General features: G+C 40.1%; 1 long non-coding RNA gene across 2 annotated transcripts in view; it reads left to right on the plus strand.

The window, feature by feature from the left end:
• The window catches only part of LOC309530751, a 61,257-nt gene that overhangs the window by 7,177 nt on the left and 33,628 nt on the right, over positions 1 to 20,452 (plus strand). The window contains exon 3 of one of the 2 annotated variants that reach the window (XR_014218874.1): positions 16,865 to 16,954. The exons of the other annotated variant lie outside the window; for it this stretch is intronic. This is a non-coding gene — a long non-coding RNA (uncharacterized lncRNA). Of the gene's footprint in view, positions 1 to 16,864; positions 16,955 to 20,452 lie in introns of those variants that run through there. 2 annotated transcript variants of the gene reach the window in all.

A 20,452-nucleotide genomic window follows, 5' to 3' on the forward strand; every position in this document is an offset into this window, starting at 1 on the left:
TTCTATGCAAATTCAATAAAAGATTTAATTAAACTTTCATAACAGTTAGATGTCCATGTGAAGAAAAAGTTTCTTTTTCCACACATTGTTGTAATTCAGCTTTATACAAACTAAGCCTTTTCAGCTCCCCAAAATACTTTCTTTTAATATAGTCTATGCAGAATCCAAAGTTATTTATTTTAAATGTCACCCTGTTTTGATTCCCGAAGCATTTTTGTTGGGTTGAAACAATACTGAACATGACAATGGCAGGCTTCTTCCTCAAGAATACTCTTCTTTTCATCCAGTACAAAGCTTAGAAATGCTTGTGGTTGACTAAGAATCCTTGCTTTTAGAGCTTCTTATTTTTGTTTGTTTTTTAAGTGCTTTATTTTTGTACATTAGTGCTTTCTGCTCCTCAAGTCTTACATTTGTGACCACTACTTGACTTCTTCCCACATCCCCTGCTTTTGTTGAATTTCCAGTTATTTATAACATTTCTACAAAGATCATCTTAGAGGAACCTTAAACATTCGTTTTCAGGGTAGGCAGTTCCTGCATTTATTTCTTTGTTGTCTAAGGCTGAGACCACAATTTCTTTTAATGGATCTGAGATGAAAAAGTTAAGAATACATTTTTTAAAAGAATTCTGTGAGGGGTTTTTCAAATAAAGCATAATATTTCATTTGTGAAAAAAATAGGTTCAACAGTACAATCCTAAGCATATTTATGGAACTTTGGGGCATATTACCAATTAAGTGTCCTCTTTAGGCATTCACTGTAGAACGTACAATGTGGCCTGCAGGAATGCATATGGCTAACACCCAAGGTAACATGCTCCTGAGCTGGTATGTGATCTGCTGAGTCTAAAAGAACCCAGTTCATTGCACAAAGGGTTTCCAAATCCAGATCTCAATCCTTGTGTTTGGAACCCTTTTCAGGATGAGCTGCCCCCCCTTGAAACCCTGCCAGTTGCCTGTTGGTTTGTATATTAAGATTGTGGTTGCGCCCCCAAGGCCCCCAATCCCTTCCCCAAGTAAATAACTTTACACTGACAAATAATTTTGGTTTATGTTAATAGGCAAAATTTAGGCCACAACTTTATTGATTACAGCAAAGTGAGTGGTATTGGCTTAGGCACTGGCAACAGACTATAACTGACTCCTGCCCCTCTGGCTGGTAGTCTGAAAGGGTAAACACCAAACGAGGGAACAACATCGATGAAGATCAACCGAAGCTCACCCCGGGGTTCCTGTGGTCCTGGCATGGCCCTAGCCCCTCAAGCAGACTTCAGACGAGATCCAGGACCCCCCAAATTCCTTTACTGGGATGCCCTTATTTATGGAGGGGCAGCTGATGGCCGCACCTCCCCTCTCACACACTTCATTAAGCCCATGCCTAACCACCTAACCTGACAAAGTTGTAAAGGGGTAGGTGAAAACCAAGTGGCCACTGCCAATTTGCCAAATGGAAAAATTACTACCCGGCCCCTGTTCCAAAACTGGCAACCAACCAATATCCGAAGCAAGGCCAAAGCAGCAACACCTACAAATAGGGAGCGGAGGGTAGGTGTTCAGCAGCGCAAAGCAAGTACCTCAGCCACGTCGCGCTACTGATTTTATAGACCCCCACCAATCACGCCACCTGCACTGATTGGCTCAAATGGCCTGGTGTGATTGTGGGGCCATACAGACAAGGCCTGGGCCACGCCCAGCACCTTCGACCTTGCAGGGGTTGTCTCAGGGGCCCATGCGTAACCAGGATCCTCGTTAAAGACAATCCCATTTGTAGCTTCTATAAAACAATGCAATTGTCTTAGCTAGTAAATAGATAAACGAGGGCATGGAACTAATGCACTGTACAGAACACCCAATATAGTTATGATGAGGAAGGAAACAAGAGCCACAAACTGCAAAGGAAATTAAAATTGCTGGCTGACTCACCTTGCATGGTTATAGAAAGTGGAAAGCATTAAACAGTGAAGCTCAATGTGTGCAAATTTCTACATGAGAACAGCAGGAATATCTGAACAAGCACCTTTTTCTCAATTGGAACAAACTTCTGTAGCAACAAGAGCTGAAACAAAGTGAGAGAAATGCACACAAATGTTCTTAGTGATCTATACAAATGTTGTTTGATTTACTGAGCATATTATATTTTTTTTCTAGAAATGGTTAAGAAGCAGACTTTATGTCCTGAATCAAGAAAAAAGAGCAGGTTTTTAAAAATGTCCCAGAAAGTTAACATTTCATGGAGCCATTAAAGTTCCATTATAGCACCTTGACAAGTAATTTCAAAATGGCTGCTTTATATATTCCAACTGTCCTAATTTATAAGGGCAGGCTCTGTCTTCTGGTACTTATGTATTATAAAATGGACTTTAGTCTATGATAACTTAGTAAATGTGTTCATTTTTAAGGCACACCAAAATTATTTGTTGTTTTTGCAGGAGCAGACTAAAATGACTACCTCTTCTGAAAGTTGTATTCCTGATAAATCAACTTTATTTCTCTTTTTACTCTTCAGATAGAGTTTGGGGTGCTTTAAAAAAGAAAAGAAAATTGAGGGTGAACATATGCACCAGCTCTCATTTCCTTACACTAAGAATGGCAGACAAATTCCACTTTGTTTGCATTTTAATTAGAACCTACCTAATGCATACTTCTCAAACCAATACATGACTAGACACAGCTGTCCTCCATAATCTGCACTTCTCTGAATAGTGGTAATGCACCACAAATATAACAAACAATGTATACAAAAATGCATTATTTTAGGGGAAAGTGTTTTCAAATGCATATATTAGTGAACATTGAAGAATGCATTATATTTAGGAAAGTTGCTTGCAAATACATATATATTAGAAATTTGCACAAAATGCTGCTGAATTTTCATGGGGATATTTTTTTTTTGGGGGGGGATGCAAATTGTCAAGGGAAGTCCAGCAGAAATGAGTTGTTGGAATGCAGTTATCAGCTGGGTTTCTCTCTTCCTGTGTGTATATGGACATAAGTAGGGATAGGGAAGAAATTTGTTTTAGTTCACTTTTTAATGCAAACCTACCTAATTCACTGTGGTCTAAACCACTGCACCTAGGGCTTGCCAATTGGAAGGTCAGTGGTTTGAATCCCTGCGATGGGGTGAGCTCCCGTTGCTCCGTTCCTGCTGCTGCCAACCTAGCAGTTCGAAAGCACACCAAAGTGCAAGTAGATAAATAGGTACCACTCCGGCGGGAAGGTAAACGGCGTTTCCGTGCGCTGCTCTGGTTTGCCAGAAGCGGCTTAGTCATGATGGCCACATGACCTGGAAGCTGTACGCTGGCTCCCTCGGCCAATAAAGCGAGATGAGTGCCGCAACCCCAGAGTCGGTCACAACTGGACCTAATGGTCTGGGGTCCCTTTACCCTTTACCTTTACCCAATTCACACTTCTTGAAACAGTGTGATGGGGAATCTGTGGTCCTCCAAATGTTGGACTCCAACATGTATCATATGTGGTGGACATGTAGAAAGATCAGAGAATGTTGGTGTCTTCGCTGTGGGACTTCCGGTTGGTGCCAGCGCTTAATGGCGGTCCTACCTCCGAGCTCCGGAGAAGGACTGCTCCGCAAGTTTGGGTCTTACCCGCTACGGCGAGCGGGGGACCCCTAAAATCTCAGGCGCTGAAGCCTGAGAACAAGGAGATTCGGTGGGCACCTTTGCGCCCCCCGGTACTGCGAAAGAGCCTTTTTAAAGGCTACGGAGCGGCATCGGGAGTGAGCGCGGTGCTGAGAGTCGTCACCCAGCCTGCGGAGTGAAGCCGCGTCGCCATAAGCGGAGAGCGCCGATTCCTTCCTGAAAGAAAATTTGGACTGAATTCCCGTGAGTAGGAATTGAAAACAATTGGGACCCCTCAAATTCTGAAAATCGGACTAAAAGCGGGGAGGTTAAATCAAGGAAGTCTCCCTCCCCCCGACTGCATGAAAAGTGAAAGCAACGGAACTCTAAATCTGCATCCGTTGAAACTTGCTTTTATATAACTAAACCGGACACTCAGAACTTAGATCTCCCCTCTAGCTAGCAGGGCAGAGGGGAGGTGAAAGAGACTTTAGTAACTGCACAACCTATTTACAGTAAAAATCCTCTGCTGTCTCAGCTAACAAAAGTATGAAACGGTCTGCCTTTTAGGACAATAGAACACTGAACTGACTTCCTCCTGTAAAAGTGATACTGCGATACAAAGTTTATACAGTGCCTGGCTACAGTACATTACAAGATGAAACAGTATATACTGGGAAACTGTGGCAATTCGTAGCTACAAGCCTCCAGTTATACTTGCTTTAACTGTGTTAAAAAGCTTTTCTTTTTACATCCTTGGATATTCTCCTTTGTCTTTGTACTTGGACATTTTATTTTTGGCCATTTTGATTTGCTCCCTCTAGAGGGTAAAGTAAAACTTGGCACAGCTTGGGACAGTGGAATTTTCCAACGGGGAATAACTCCCGTGGGAAACGACCTTGACATGAGTGGCTCACAAGAAGAGATAGTTACAAGAGCTAAGACCAAGCAACAACAACAACAGCAGCTGCAGCAACAGACAAAGAAAAGAGGCTCAATTTCAGGCGTAACTACTGGATCTGCAGGAACAACAGGACAAGAAAAAGGGACGGCTGCCTCTATGGATGCCGTGACAGAAGCCCTGCTTAAAATAAATCAATCTTTGGAGTCTCTGACAAAACAGACTTCAGAAAATACACAAAAATTAACAGAAATATCAGTAAGACTAAACCAGAATACAGAATCAATAAATAAATTGGTGGAGGAAAATGCTACTACGCGTAAAATTGCTGAAGATGCCAAAGTTACTGCTGAAGGGACACAAGAGAAATTAGAGCCGATCGCTAAGAAGGTTTATGAACACGACGCAACTTTGGCCCTGTGGGAGTTACAGAGAAAAGAGAGAAACTTAAAATTAAGACTGATTCCAGAGAATGAAGGAGACAATCTTGCGGAATATCTGACACGGGAGTTTGTTGACTGCTGGGATCTTGAAGAAGACGATTTCAAGATTACAACAGCTTTCAGACTGGGCAAAAAGCAGGACAGAAAGACCCCGAGAGATTGCCTGATTACATTTAGATCCAAGGACGAAAGAGACAAAATTTTAGGACTACACTTTGGAAAGGCCTTGCAAATTGGAAATTCAGCTATACAGATTTTTAAAGATATTCCAAAATATATTCTGGATTTAAGAAACTTCTACAAAGATTTGACTCTTCTGCTGAAGAAAAACTCTATCCGCTTCAGGTGGGAATTTCCACAAGGACTGTCATTTGATTACAGGGGAAAGAAGGTGAAGATAAAGACTATTCAAGACAAGGATAAATTTTTAGCAAGAAATCAGGAGGACCTACAGAAGGGGACAGTGGACGTACTTGCAGAACAGAGGAGAGTACTAGACATCTTGAATCTCTCGTTTGGGCAAAAACCACCACCATCAGAAGAAGAGCAACAACTTGGAGCTGTTGGAGGAGCTTCAGAAAAATAATAAGATGGCTTTGCAATTCCTTAGTTGGAATTGTAATGGACTTAATGGGCCTCTGAAGAGAAGACAAGTGTTTCATATTTTGAACAGAGAACAACTGGACTTGATATGTCTACAAGAAACTCACATAACTAGAGCCCATAGAAGACTACTTATAAATAAAAGACTAGGACAAGAATTTATTGCATCAGATAAAGTTAAGAAAAGAGGAGTTGTAATATATGTGAAAGAGAAATGGGCCCCAAAAATGATATTTAAAGATGAACAAGGGAGATACCTGGCGGTCGAGATACAAGTACAAGGAGAAAAATTTTTAGTTGTGGGAATTTATGCACCAAATGAAGGTAAATCTGACTTCTTTAAGAGACTTCATGAAACTCTGATGGACTATCTGGATTACAATATGATAATCATGGGAGACATGAATGGTGTGGTCTCCACTAACATGGACAAGGCACAAAGACTAACAGTTAGCAAGGAAGGGAGACTTCCTAAGACTTTTTTCGAAATGACGGAAAACATGGATTTGATAGATATATGGAGAACAAGGAACCCTCTGGAGAGAGAGGGAACCTTTTTCTCTCAAGCAATGATGACCTGGACCAGAATCGATCAAATTTGGATTACTAGTGGTATGGCTCCAAAGGTTAAGAAGGTGGAAATCTGCCCAAAAACTTGCTCCGACCATAATGCCGTGAGGATGGAGATGAAACTTACAACAACTGGTCAATTCAGATGGAGAATGAATGACACCCTCTTTCGAGATAAGGAGATCCTTATGAAGGCCCAAAAAACCTTAAAAGACTATTTTGAAATAAATTTGAGGACCGACGTGGAAAAGAGAGTGATCTGGGACGCAAGTAAAGCAGTGATGAGAGGCTTCTTGATTCAACAAAATTCAATAAAGAGAAAAAAACAAAATGAGAAAAAAGAAAAGATTTTGGAAAAGATAAAGGAAGGAGAGAAAAAATTAAGAACAAAACCAAAGTCCCAGGAGATTCTAAGAGAGATTAAGTTATATCAAACACAATATATGGAATTGATGAACCAAGAGACTGAATGGAAGATAAAACAAATGAAACAAAAGACATTTGAATCAGCAAATAAATGTGGCAAACTTCTGGCATGGCAACTGAAGAAAAGGCAGAAATTGAATACGGTTACAAGCCTAGAAGTGGATGGAAAGAATATATCTAAACCTAATGAAATCAGAAACTGCTTTTTGAGTTATTTTAAAAAGCTATATACTCAAGGTTCGCAAAATGAAGAAGATATAGACAAATTCCTTGATAAATATGGATTACAAAAAATCTCTCATCAAAGTAAGATGGATCTGAACCAGAGAATATCAGAACAAGAGATAGAGGCCGCCATTCAGAACATGCAATTGGGCAAATCTCCAGGACCAGATGGACTGACTTCTAGATATTACAAATCGTTGAAGGAATGGTTGACTCAACCATTAAAAGAAGTTTGTAATGAGATCCTTGAGGGAAAGAAGACACCTGAATCGTGGAAAGAAGCATATGTTTCACTCATACCAAAGACAGAGACTGAAAAGACTCAACTGAAGAACTACCGCCCAATATCACTACTTAATGTGGATTATAAAATTTTTGCAGACATTTTGGCAAAAAGATTTAAAAGAGTGTTGATGGAAAGGATTCATAAGAACCAAGCAGGCTTTCTCCCTAAAAGACACCTGGCAGACAATGTAAGGAATGTAATAGACATCTTGGAAAAGCTAGAGGTGAATATAAACACTAAAGCAGTACTGATTTTTGTGGACGCGGAGAAAGCCTTTGATAATATTTCTTGGAGCTTTATGATGAAGAACCTTCATGGGATGGGGGTAGGCCAAGGTTTTGAGAATGGTATGGCTGCAATATATTCTGAACAAAAGGCTAAATTGATTGTAAACAACGTAGTAACTGAGGAGCTTAAGATAGAAAAAGGAACACGACAGGGGTGCCCAATTTCCCCATTACTTTTTATTTCAGTTCTGGAGGTGTTGCTGAACATGATAAGGAATGACCAGCAGGTTAAAGGAGTAAAGGTCGGAGCTAAACATTACAAGTTAAGAGCGTTTGCAGATGACTTAGTTTTGACTTTACAAGAGCCAATCACTAGTACGAAAAAGGTTCTAGAAATAATACAACAATTTGGCCAGGTAGCTGGATTTAAGTTGAATAAACAAAAAACCAAAGTTTTAGGAAAAAACTTAACAGATATGGAAAAGGAGAAATTCCAAGAAGAGACAGGGCTGACAGTGGTTAAGAAGGTCAAATACTTAGGGGTTTATCTGACATCTAAAAATGTGAACTTGTATAAGGACAATTATGAAAAATGTTGGTCAGAAATCAAAAAAGATTTAGAAATATGGTCAAATTTGAAATTGTCAATGTTAGGCCGAATTGCGGTGATTAAAATGAATGTATTGCCTAGAATGCTATTTTTGTTTCAGACCTTGCAGATTCTTGACAAGATGGAATGTTTCAAGAGGTGGCAGAAAGATATTTCGAAATTTGTCTGGCAGGGCAAAAAGCCCAGAATTAAATTTAAAATATTGACAGATGCAAAAGAAAGAGGGGGTTTTGCCCTGCTGGACTTAAAATTGTACTATGAGGCAGCAGCTTTTTGCTGGCTGAAAGAATGGATGCTCCTCGAGAATACGGACATTTTGGATCTGGAGGGTTTTAACAATGCTTTTGGTTGGCATGCATATTTATGGTATGACAAAGCTAATAGCGCTTTTAAAAATCATATTGTTAGGAAAGCATTATATAATGTTTGGACAAGATATAAAGATTTGTTGGAAAATAAAACCCCTAGATGGGTGTCACCAGTGGAGGCTAAAGCAGTGAAGAAACTCAATATGGAGGTCGGATGGCCGAAGTATTGGGAAATTTTGGAACAGGATGGAGATAAGCTTAAACTACAAAGCCAGGAGAAATTGAAACATAAAGTACAAAATTGGTTTCAATACCGTCAAATAATGGAGTTTTTTAAACAGGACAGGAAAATTGGCTTCCAGGTGGAAAAATCAAAACTAGAAACTGAGTTATTAGAACCCAATACTAAGATTTTATCTAGAATGTACAACTTATTGCTGAAATGGAATACACAGGACGAAACAGTCAAATCGGTTATGATCAAGTGGGCACAGGACGTTGGGCACAATATCATGTCAGCTGACTGGGAATGGTTATGGAACACCGGTATTAAATTCACGGCATGTAATGCATTAAAGGAAAATATTATGAAAATGGTTTATAGGTGGTACATGACCCCAGTCAAACTGGCAAAAATTTACCAATTGCCCGACAATAAATGTTGGAAATGTAAAGAGACTGAAGGTACCTTTTATCACCTCTGGTGGACGTGCCCGAAGATTAAGGCTTTCTGGGAAATGATCTATAATGAAATGAAAAAGGTACTTAAATGTACTTTTCCTAAAAAGCCAGAGGCCTTTCTCTTGGGCATTATCGGCCAATTGGTGTCTAAAGGGGATAGAACTTTTTTTATGTATGCCACAACAGCAGCAAGAATACTTATCGCGAAGTATTGGAAGACACAAGATCTACCCACTTTGGAAGAATGGCAGATGAAAGTGATGGACTATATGACATCGGCTGAGATGACAGGCAGAATCCGTGACCAACGAAAGGAGACGGTGGAAGAAGAATGGAGAAAATTTAAAAGTTACCTTAAGGACTATTATAAACTCAATGAATGTTAAAGTGTTGTGGTTTTCAGAGACAAAGGGATACAGTGGTATAAGGTCAGAATATAGAGAAGACTAAGATGACAGAGGTTGGAACTAACAATTGGGAGTTGCTAAAAATATTGGACATTGGGATGCAGAAAGGGGGGGGGAGGGGAAGTCCAAGAAAAGAGGTTTATGAAAATATGGTATGAAACTATACGTGTATGTTTGTCTTTTTAAGTGTTTGTTTGTTATTTAAAAACTTTGTAAAACTAATAAAAATTTTATAAAAAAAAAAAGAGAATGTTGGTGTCTTGTTTATGATGAGCTGAAAAAAATCTTTGGATTAACCTTTCTAAAAAAGCCTGAGGCTTTTCTGCTAAGCATTCTCAGCAACAATATTCTGAAAAATCTGAAATAATTTTTCTATATGCCACGGCTGCAGCTCAAACATTGATAGCAATGAACTGGAAAGGGGAAAATGTTCCTACCATATCAGACTGGCAAAATAAATTACAGGATTATATAGAAATGGCGCAACTGACAAATAGCTTGAGAGGCAACGCAAGAGAAATATTCATACAAAGATGGGATAAATATAAGAAATATTTATGAAATTATAACAGTGGTATAACGTATATGGCAGCATTTAATTGACCCTTATATAATGAAACATATGACAAATAAGTCAAGAGGTACTAACTGTTGTAAGAATGTATTAGAAGGAATATAAAGAATAACCCAATAATGATAGGTACATTCATTACTAGAATAAGACTATAGACTGGGAAATGACAGGAAGTCCAACTACACCTTTTTCCTTTTCTTTCTTTCTTTTTTGTTCTTGGTTTTTTCCCCTTTAATTCATGTTAATAAATAGATAAGACAACAAAAGATAGGAAAAATACGAATCAGTCTAAATTATGTAAGTAAACAGAATATTACTTGTATATGGTTTTTGCTTACACGGATTATATATACGTTTAGTCAGGAAGATGTACAATACACGTGTATATGTATATGTTATATGAGATATGCTATATGAAATGTGTCATATAATATAAGAGATGTTAATAAAGCTAATAAAAAATATATGTTGGACTGCAACCCCCATCGGGTTGAGTGAGACATTGCCAAGGGTCAGGAAAGATAGGAGTTCTGCTCCAGCAACATCTGGATGTTACAGGTTCCCCATCCCTCCTTCTTTAAGTTGACCTTCTCTGGAAGTTATTTGCTTTCATTTCAGCAACCACCCTTATTTTGAAAACTGTCCCAAAAAGAACTCTTCCAACCACACCATAACTGATTTGTATTCTCTTCTGGAAATGAAATTTCCATAAAGCCCAGTTTCCAAATAGCAGGGGAAACGCAGTTCACAAATATACTCTTGACCACAACCAAATTCAAACATGTTTCTGTTGTCAAAGAGGCAGGAACAAATTGCTGCAAACTATATCTATTCAGCCTACACTGTGACCTGTCAGAGCTGAACAAGAGATATTTGTTGCGTCCTTGCTTTTTACTGGATTTTGTAAGTCACAAATGAGGGCAATTCCCCCCGCCCCCAGAATTCAGCTACATAGTTTTCGCAACAAAAGTTCAAATTTCATTAATGTAACATAACTTCCTGCTGTTGAAACAGCATCTCCTGCATATATTTCTTTATTGTTCCTTTATCAGAATAATGATGTGGGGGGATGCAAAGTGGAATTATTGTAGCAAAGGTGCAAATTCTACCCAGAAATGAAAAAGGAGGCATCCATTTCAGAGCTTGCCAGTAGGTATGTTTTAATATCAAATACTCTGCATGAGGCCAAGTACTTTCAACATTTATTCAGTATATTATACTTTCTCATTGTATAAAAAAACCAGAGCCATACTTACAAACATCTTGTTTTCATGAAAGATATCAGTCCAAATGTTACATTAACATTCAGTTTGGCTTTGATTGCCAAAATGAATTTATTAATTCTTGAACCTTGAGGTCAAAAGGACTCCAAGAAAATACTCAAAGGCACTCTTTGCATGTAGTGAGAGTATCCAAAATACATGTGGAAAGTACATACTTTAAAATAGATAAATTGCAAAATAAATGTTCTCGGATGATCCGCCAACCTCTGCTGATTGGGGCAATTACCCTTTGCACAGGCAATTAAAATAATTTGCAACAAGGGGAAAAGAATATCATATCCATCTCCACTACGTGGTCAGGGCTTGTTAAGTATAAACAGACATTAGGAGGATATTCTGAATATAGGAGGAAATGGTATGAAGGATAGATTCTCTGCATCAGTTTACCCTTTACTTCGCATAAAGTTGCACTTTGCCCTTATTGAGGGAATTCATTGAGGATCAGACACACTAATGTCATTCTGGCGTTATTTGCTTTCCTGTCATCCTCCTCTTAAAAGAAAGTATCACATTATTTATTTTTTATAAGAAAAAGAAAATTGCATTGTTTCAGGTTAAAGTCAAATGATATTATTGATTTTCTTCTTCATTTTTAGTGCAGAAATGATGAATCTTTATCTCATAAGTTATTTATATTATATATTCTGAGTCCAATGACAATCTGGTGCCTTTTCCATCAGAAACCAAAAAGACTCCAGAAATGCAATCCTATAGTTGAGATAGCCTGGCTGAAGTCTTTAGAATCTGGGAGAGGTCTTACTACACTTGTGTTTTATTGTTGTTGTTGTTGTTGTTGTTATATTTGTACTTCACCATTCTCCCTGACAGGACACAGGAGGCTTATAGATAAAAATAAGGGCCATTAAAAACACAGGACGATCAATTATAAAAATGAAACATTTATAGAATTAAAGCTACATACATATATGAAAACTGTCAGCCATGACAGATATGCTGGTAGAACCCCATATTTCCCAGCAGAATACTATACCAGCAGAGCTGTTCCATCAGTGAAGATATGTCAGCAGGGTGAGGAGCACACTAATGTCATATCCTCTTCCACTTCTGTCCATGGTCACACACAATCAATAACAAAGTTTCCTCCAGCCCTAATCATGTCATGGCCCTGTGTTCTCCAATTCACAGTTCCTAAGCATCAGTAAGGGACGCGGGTGGCGCTGTGGGTAAAACCTCAGTGCCTAGGACTTGCTGATCGCATGGTTGGCGGTTCGAATCCCCGCGGCGGGGTGCGCTCCTGTTGCTCGGTCCCAGCGCCTGTCAACCTAGCAGTTCGAAAGCACCCCTGGGTGCAAGTAGATAAATAGGGACGGCTTACTAGCGGGAAGGTAAACGGCATTTCCGTGTGCGGCTCTGGCTCGCCAGAGCAGCGATGTCACGCTGGCCACGTGACCCGAAAGTGTCTGCAGACAGCGCTGGCTCCCGGCCTCTAGAGTGAGATGAGCGCACAACCCTAGAGTCTGTCAAGACTGGCCCATACGGGCGGGGGTACCTTTACCTTTTTTTAAGCATCAGTAGCTCTAAAGAAGAAACAGACTCACTCCCTGCCCTCTCCAAAGTAAATCCGCTAGTATCATATTCTGCACCTAGTCCCACAAACTATGAGGATGTAACTTTACATATGACTCTGAGGAATAGACTACTGACTAACCTGTGGATCAAAAAAAAAAAGTCCTACATAACTCCTGCAAACCTAGTTTTCACAGCCCAAAACCTGCTACCTAGAAGGAGTTGACAGCTGCACTAAAGGATAATGCCCCCTTCTCCAAAAGAACACAGCTCCAATACTAGATCCTCCAGGCCAGGCTATAAACTGGAGTTTGCAATATGCCAGTACAGTACTGAAGTGATTTGTTCCTTCCTGATCACAGCTACAAAATTGTTGCCCATGGTCCTGAAATGCTTGCTCTTGAGCTCTAAACCTGCACCCTTGCTCTTGTCCAGGGTCCTGACCTCTCTCCAGCACAAAGTCAGCTTAGGAAATCCTGTGCATGTTTCCATCACTTGGATTTGCTATCCCGCGGCTAACATTCTCCTTTCCCTTCCTCCGCCACAACAAACACTCTGTGAGGTGAGTGGGGCTGAGAGACTTCAGAGAAGTGTAACTAGCCCAAGGTCACCCAGCAGCTGCATGTGGAGGAGCGGAGACGCAAACCTGGTTCACCAGATTACGAGTTCACCGCTCTTAACCACTACACCACACTGGCTTCATTTGAGTTGCCAACTGACTTCTGTTGGAGGGTTTTGTTTTGTTTTTTAAAAAAGCTTCCCCTATATTGAATTACACCCTGTACTGAAGCCCACATCAGCACTATTGGAATTAGGATATGGTACAACTCAGCATACTATCACAGCATACTAACACCAGTATATAAATCACACACAAGGAAACCATAACTCTGATAAAGAGCCATAGGTCATTGGAGCTATGGTCCCATGTTATGCATGTGTGTGCGTGCGTGCGTGCGTGCGCATACACACACAGACGCATACCTTTAGTGGTGGGAATTAAGAGGGGAAAGCACTTTGCACCAACAGCTTAGCCTCCTAACATAGATAACTGTTCTCAGAGCTATAGACACAAAAGACGCATCACCAAACTCTACTCACTCCACTTCTATATCAGAGGCTGCCAAGACAAAGCACAGGTATGCAAGGTTGGGAAACCCATGTTGTATTGTGCAGCTGGCATGACTGTTCCCTATATCTCAGTCTCCTCCACACATTCTTTGTTCTGTGTCAATACTGTGTCTTGTGTGAGCTGTGTTTCATTCTTCCCATCAACAGTGAAGTATCTCCCACTCTCTGGTGAGGCACTTATCCCAGTTGCAGAAAGCTCTCTGTTGGCAAAGGTCAGCCGTACGAGCCATTGCCACTGCTGAATAATAATAATAATAATAATAATAATAATAATAATAATAATTTATTTGCATCCTGCCCTCCCCAGCTGAGGCCGGGCTCAGAGCGGCTAACATCATGAGCACCTTCAACTGCATAAGGTAAAGCCCAGATATTTGGATAAAAATAAACAGCTACTCCACACAATGTTTCACTGGAATCCCCCAAGTAAGAAGGGGGCATGTGCTCTGCGACATAAGACTTGAACACTGGCAACACGAAACACTCCCTCTTCCCTCTCACTTCCTCACAAACATGCAGCTTCAGGAATTATGCTCTCCAGCTGCTGACAATTGTTTGTTACTCTGTGTGCCACCTTACTTTCCACAGGTCGCTTCACCATAGATATAGGAGCCGTCATTGCAGTTCACAACATACGGAGAGGTCCACTTTTAAGGTATCAGGTGGGCACCCACTCATTAAACCAACCCATTATGCATTGCTTCAAATGCATCTGAATGTCATTAGTAAAGATGCTTGTGCGTGCTGACGGGAAATGTATAGATTTCTGTCTGGTAAGGTTTCATATGTGAGACAGGGCTTGCTACCTCGGAGTGCATATTTCCCCTTCTTTATTTACTGCTCCTCTGTCAGCGATGCCACTGTTGAGCAAATGCTCCTTGCTTATTTACAGCCCTTCCCCACCCCTCCTTATGCTGAACAGGACCTGCTTTGTGCCACCATTTGCCTTTCCCCCTGCTGAGTTCATTCACCCTTCCCAAGACTTATGCTTATGAAGCGGGTTAAGCTTATTTTGCCGTTGGATCATGAGGATTTGTCAATGAAGAGATTCCCTGTGTGGCTCCTGGGTTGTAATTATTCAGTGCGGAGGAAATCTGTAAGAGTGCATTTCTCCATGAGATAAAACTTTTTTAAAGGATTAGATCTGAGTGTTGAAGGCAAGCACATAATTGATTGGAAGGCTGGTTAAAACTTTACTGACATTTTTTTTTAAAATTTTGTAATGGAATAATCCATTACCACATAAGTACCTGGTTGATTCAGGGTCCTACTGAGACATTTTGCTACCTAAGGTGCCCCACCCCACCCCCTGTCAAGGTGCAAATAATCCAAGGTCAGACAAGTTATTCTAGCATCTGAGACATAAACTCCCACAAGCACGCCTCCCTAATAATAAAAATACAGCAATAATATATTAAACAACTAGCCATTCGCCATCTTTTCATAACACCTAGGAGCTGCTGCCTGAGGCGGCTGCCTCACTGCGCCTAATAGGACCGCTCACAGAGTAGTTTATAACATGCCCACAGATGAAAGGCTTAATGGTGAAATAAAAAGGTTGATACCGCTAAACTGCAGTAGTAAAGAAGCCTTATGCATTTTCGGGACCAAAACTGAGACCAAAGTGATTTCACCCAAATTTAGGGGATTATAACTCAGAGATTTCTGACTATTAGTGTCAGGCTTAGTTAAATAAACCTCATTGCCTCCTAAGAACTGCCAACTTTCCAAAGTGTTAACAGCAGTTCCATGGAAATGAATACTTTTCTATATATAGTTTTTAACTCCATCAACTCATGATCCAAATACTTGAACACTTCTCAGGCTGAAGGAGAGTCATGGCAGGTGAAAAGTAAAGTCAAAAGGAATTTAATAATCTTCTTGTTTACAGTAGTAACAGACTTGTCCAAAATTCCTTTTATGTATCTTTGAGGAAGTATTTTACTTTCTCTACTTTCAGATTAGCTACAGGATGCCAGAAAACTTGTTCTCAAAGCACAGGTATTGCACTGATAACAACGGTAATCCACGGTGATTTACCAGACATTTTAGGTCATGAGGAATGGGCTGCCAATAAGAGGTTCAAAAGAAGTTTATGGTTTACTGTAATGCAATAGGCTAAGTCAACAATGTGCTGGTTTTTAAAGAACAGTTAGGAGCAGGTTGAATAGGTCATGAAGTCCTTTCTTTATGCAAAGGGCTCACAATTAAGCCTGGCATATAATGATGGGGAATGATGCTCTTTTGATTAATGGTGCTTGATGCCTGGTGGATTCTCATTTCAAGTTGCTTTACAGAATATTTTTATACCTGGGAGATGTTGATTTGGGACCAATAAAGCCTGCATATTTGGTCATGTTCCATCTCCTCTAGCCGTACACTTGTGAATACAGTAAACAGCTGAGATTTAAAATGTACTGTAAGGATGTTTCTACATTAGCAATCACATCACTGGATTTTAGAAATAAAGTTCCATGTGCAGTGTGTGTATGTACAGTATGTATTGGAAAGGGTAAGCCAAGGTTAATTCCTCCTGGTACAGCAATTAGCTTGGGGTGGGGTTGTCCCTGATACCAAATACCACACAGAGGATGGCTTTTACTGTGATTTTGGCTGGAGATGGAGACAGAGTTTAGTTTTTAGGCTTAATTTAGTATTTAGCCCTAGCCTTCAAAGTTATAGGGCTCCTCCCACCCCTGCCACTGGGCACGCTGCGCTGGACATAATTTATGAAGATAGCTCTATACATGGAGTCTCTATGTACAATATAGAAACTTGGGTGAGTATAGTTTTCAGACAACGTTCAGTGAACCTCCATATGTACAACATTCTCCCTGTTTCAGAAGTTATGCTCAATACAGTGACAACAAGGGTATGTGGAGCCAGGCAGCTTAGGGCTGGAGTTAACTGCATGGTCTCACAACCTTTTTCATTATGCTTGATCTCATCACACAAGGAACGCTTGAAGAGTGCCAACACTTTAACCAAAACTTGTCAAGAGGCACAAATTGCTGACATTTTAGGTTTTGGTTCATGAGTGGCCCTGGATCAGCCCTGATAATCCTATTAGGGGTTGTTGTTTTTACAGAGCTGAACCTTTATTAAGTTACTGTAGCACCTGAGAGGCCGGCACATATTTCAACTCAGCTCAGCAGTGTAAACATTCAGCTCTATTACAAAAAAAGTAAGTTTAAAAGTTTGACAGTATATTTTACATTACTGTGCTTATCTAAATATTTTTTGCTATTCTCTAATGTCTAGACTGCATCTTGGCAGAGAGACAGGTCACAAAAGCCAACAATTTACATTTCATCCTGCTCCATATAAAGTGCTTCATTTTTCTCTTCTCATGTCTAATGAATTTCTATGTTTCTATAAATGTGAAACTAATATATACATTATGACACTTCTGGGGTAAACTACAAGTACAAATTCATTATTCAAGGCTCTTTTAAAAACAAAAAACAAATGCATTGTAGAAATATTATCTTTATGTGCTAAGATGTCTAGAATAGTGCTGCCTGCTCTATGCCCATGTAAAGAGCATTTAAAGACTTCAATGCCTCTTAGTAGCCGAGGTCAATCAAGGATTTCACTGCAACAATGAATTTACAGCTCCACATCAAGAACTCACCAGACACTAGAATCCAAGGCCACCCTATGTTGCTGAATGTTGAAAGAATCAGAGATAGACAAAAGCAAGTGTTACTTATTGAATTTGCTTCCACGATACGTAGTAATGACTATGCCTTTGCATAGACACCACCAACGCCCTCAGTCTGATTCTGCTATGTTTGATGTTCTCAAGGCTATGCCAGGAATAAAGCAATTCAGTGAAACTCATATTGATTGATGGAACAAACTAAACTGTTCCATCTATGTGATTTCGAGGCAAAGAAAATAGAGAACATCCATGATTTTGCAGTAGATGCATGCTTCTAAATGCTTAATAAAAATACAGGTCAAAGCAAGGAGGGCACTAATCACATTGATTATCACAATTGCTTTAATCAGGAGGCTGGCTGTGCATGCATTTCCTTTATTTCTTGACAGCGAGGGAGTGGGTTTGAAGTTCAGTGAAAGAAACTGAGTGTCCATTTAGATTGGACCAAATCACTGATATGCACTTTGCAGAACAGAACACAATTCTTTCTTTCTTTTCCCAGTAGCCCGCAAGTTTTGAGCAAAACCAGATTTAGAGTGTGAACTTCAAAAAGAATTTCCTGGAATGCTCGCTAATATGATTGCTTGCTAGTACATGAGAGAAATAGACAACTGCTGTGTTAAAACTGAACACAGCACAGCAGATAAATGTATACCAATTCACTTATCTGGATGACCTGAGCGGCATAGAAAATAATGAATGGGAAATAATATGTGAACTGCAGCGGGGTGTTGCAGGCACAGACTGGCCTCACTCACACTGCCATATGTATGAAGGACTCCTCTGTATGTGCTGATTGGGCCATGTTACCCCCTCAGATAGTCAAGCTCTTTGCAAGTATACCAATATGTGTGGATGTCACCTGATCTTCATCTTATACCTTTCACTTATATCATGGACCTGACACTTCTTGTCGTATGTGGGTTTGGTACAAAAATCTAGATGAACTGCTGAAAATTGTTTACAAGTATGATTCTGACCTCTCCCCATAAATTTATTCTATGTACCGTGTCATCAGTACAAGTGGTTACTGTTACACAAATAGGTTGACCAACCTATTAAGATGTTCTCTTCCTACAATCTCATGGAATAGTCACCTCTTTTCATATGTACCTACCCGGACCCTGAGATCATCTTCTGAGGCACTCCTTTGTGTGCCTCCTCCACAAAAGGTCTGGAGGGTGGCAACAGGAGAACAAGCCTTTTCCGCAATGGCTCCCCATCTGAGGCATGCTCTCCCCAGGGAGGTTTGCCTGGTGCCTTCATTATGCACCTTTAGACGTCAGGCAAAAACATTCCTCTTTAACCAGGCCTTTAGTTGATTTGATTGACATCCTATGCCCTTTTAAAATGGTGGGGAGGGGGTTATTGGGCTGTTGTTTTATTTTGATTACGTACTTTGTGGTTTTATATTCTGATTTTATCCTGTGAACTGCCCTGAGACCTGCAGGTATAGGGCAGTATATAAAATAATAATAATAATAATAATAATAATAATAATAATAATAATAATAATAATAATAATATTGTAGAAAGATCTGGGGAAAATTTAACAACTGCTTTGTGGATAGCAAAGCTCAACTAGAGATACCAGGCCAACTTCAAAACTGAGACTGCTTCCAAACATCCTTCTTTGTCACTTGATTGGTACAAGTTCCCCTTTATTTACAGAGAACTTGAAGCTGGAAAGGGCAGAGTAGATTACTAGAGTATAGCCAGTGTTCAATTGATCAAAACTGACCAACTGAAGCAAAGAACCTTTTAATCAAGCTTCGTCAGGGTAGCAATGGAGGAAACCTTCTCTGCTGCAGCTCCTTTCCTACACAGTGCCAGTGATAGGTTGTTCCAGTTGGTAAATCCAGGATGCAACATTTTACCACCATATATAAAAGACAGGCATCCAAGAACAGCAATACAACTTTTCTATACATAGCAGGTGGGCAGGTGGGGATGTTTCTGTCCCACTTCCCCTTAAACACTGTAGCTATATCACAGTGCTTTGTGCCTGCTAAGAGAGTCCATAGGACCGGCTAGTTTATAGCCCTCTTCAGACATTCCCTCCCAAATGCAATTCATTCTGAGAAGAGTGGCTTGTGCTTCTTCACCCCACCTCCTCTGACTCTCCCCTGACCAGGTCAAGCTCACCACATGTTAGGAGGGTAACACCTGCAAGTGAAAATCCTTCTTTACTCATCACCCAGTTTGGAACCCTGGAAGATCAGGTTCTAAGTCACACAGGGAAATTACACAGATCCTTGCTGCAGACATTTGTTCTCCAACTGGGGGAGGGCAGCAAAGAAAGTGACGGTAATGCAACAGAGGGAGATTTCGCCACTCTCTCTGTCATCACAGGAGGGGCGTAACATCTGAAGAAGACATGTGCCTTCCTCAGTGCTGGTTGAAAACCCAAGAGAGCATCCACAAATACTTGATTCAAGAAAACTGCTGACTCTTAGGAAGCCCACCTGGAGGTTTGACAATAAGACTTTGGTAGTGTCCTCGTGGGCATGCTGAAAGGCTGTTGCAACTAGGGCAAGATTATGGCAGCACAGATTTTGCCTGAACACACAAGAGGCACAAACTGATTTTGAATAGTGGGTAATCATATTATTTTCAAGTGGAATGATCCCAATTCAGCTTTGAAGTATCCCTGCTTACAAGAGCTGGAGAAACATGGGAACGAAACACTGTTGGTTAATTAAATCCAATGCTGCCAGTATTTATTTGGGCGATTTCCCCTGTCTTGTAATTTATGAATGGGTAGCTTAAAAACCACTTTCCAGAGTCATACATTTCTTGAATGGCTCCCTATTTATTGCAAATTGGTTGTGCCTGTACAGCTGTGGGTAAGCAATGAAGCACATGCTTAAGCAATAACAGAGCTGAAAAACCAACTCAAGTACAAGTGGTATAGCTTGTTTATGTGTATGTGAAAATATCCATTCTTTCTAAATTCTTACATTTCATTATGCTGTGTTGGGAATCATGGTGCAGATAAGAGCTAATTACATT

This window comes from Podarcis vaucheri, assembly GCF_965113315.1.
Source record: "Podarcis vaucheri genome assembly, chromosome: 4".
Taxonomy (NCBI): Eukaryota; Metazoa; Chordata; class Lepidosauria; order Squamata; family Lacertidae; genus Podarcis; species Podarcis vaucheri.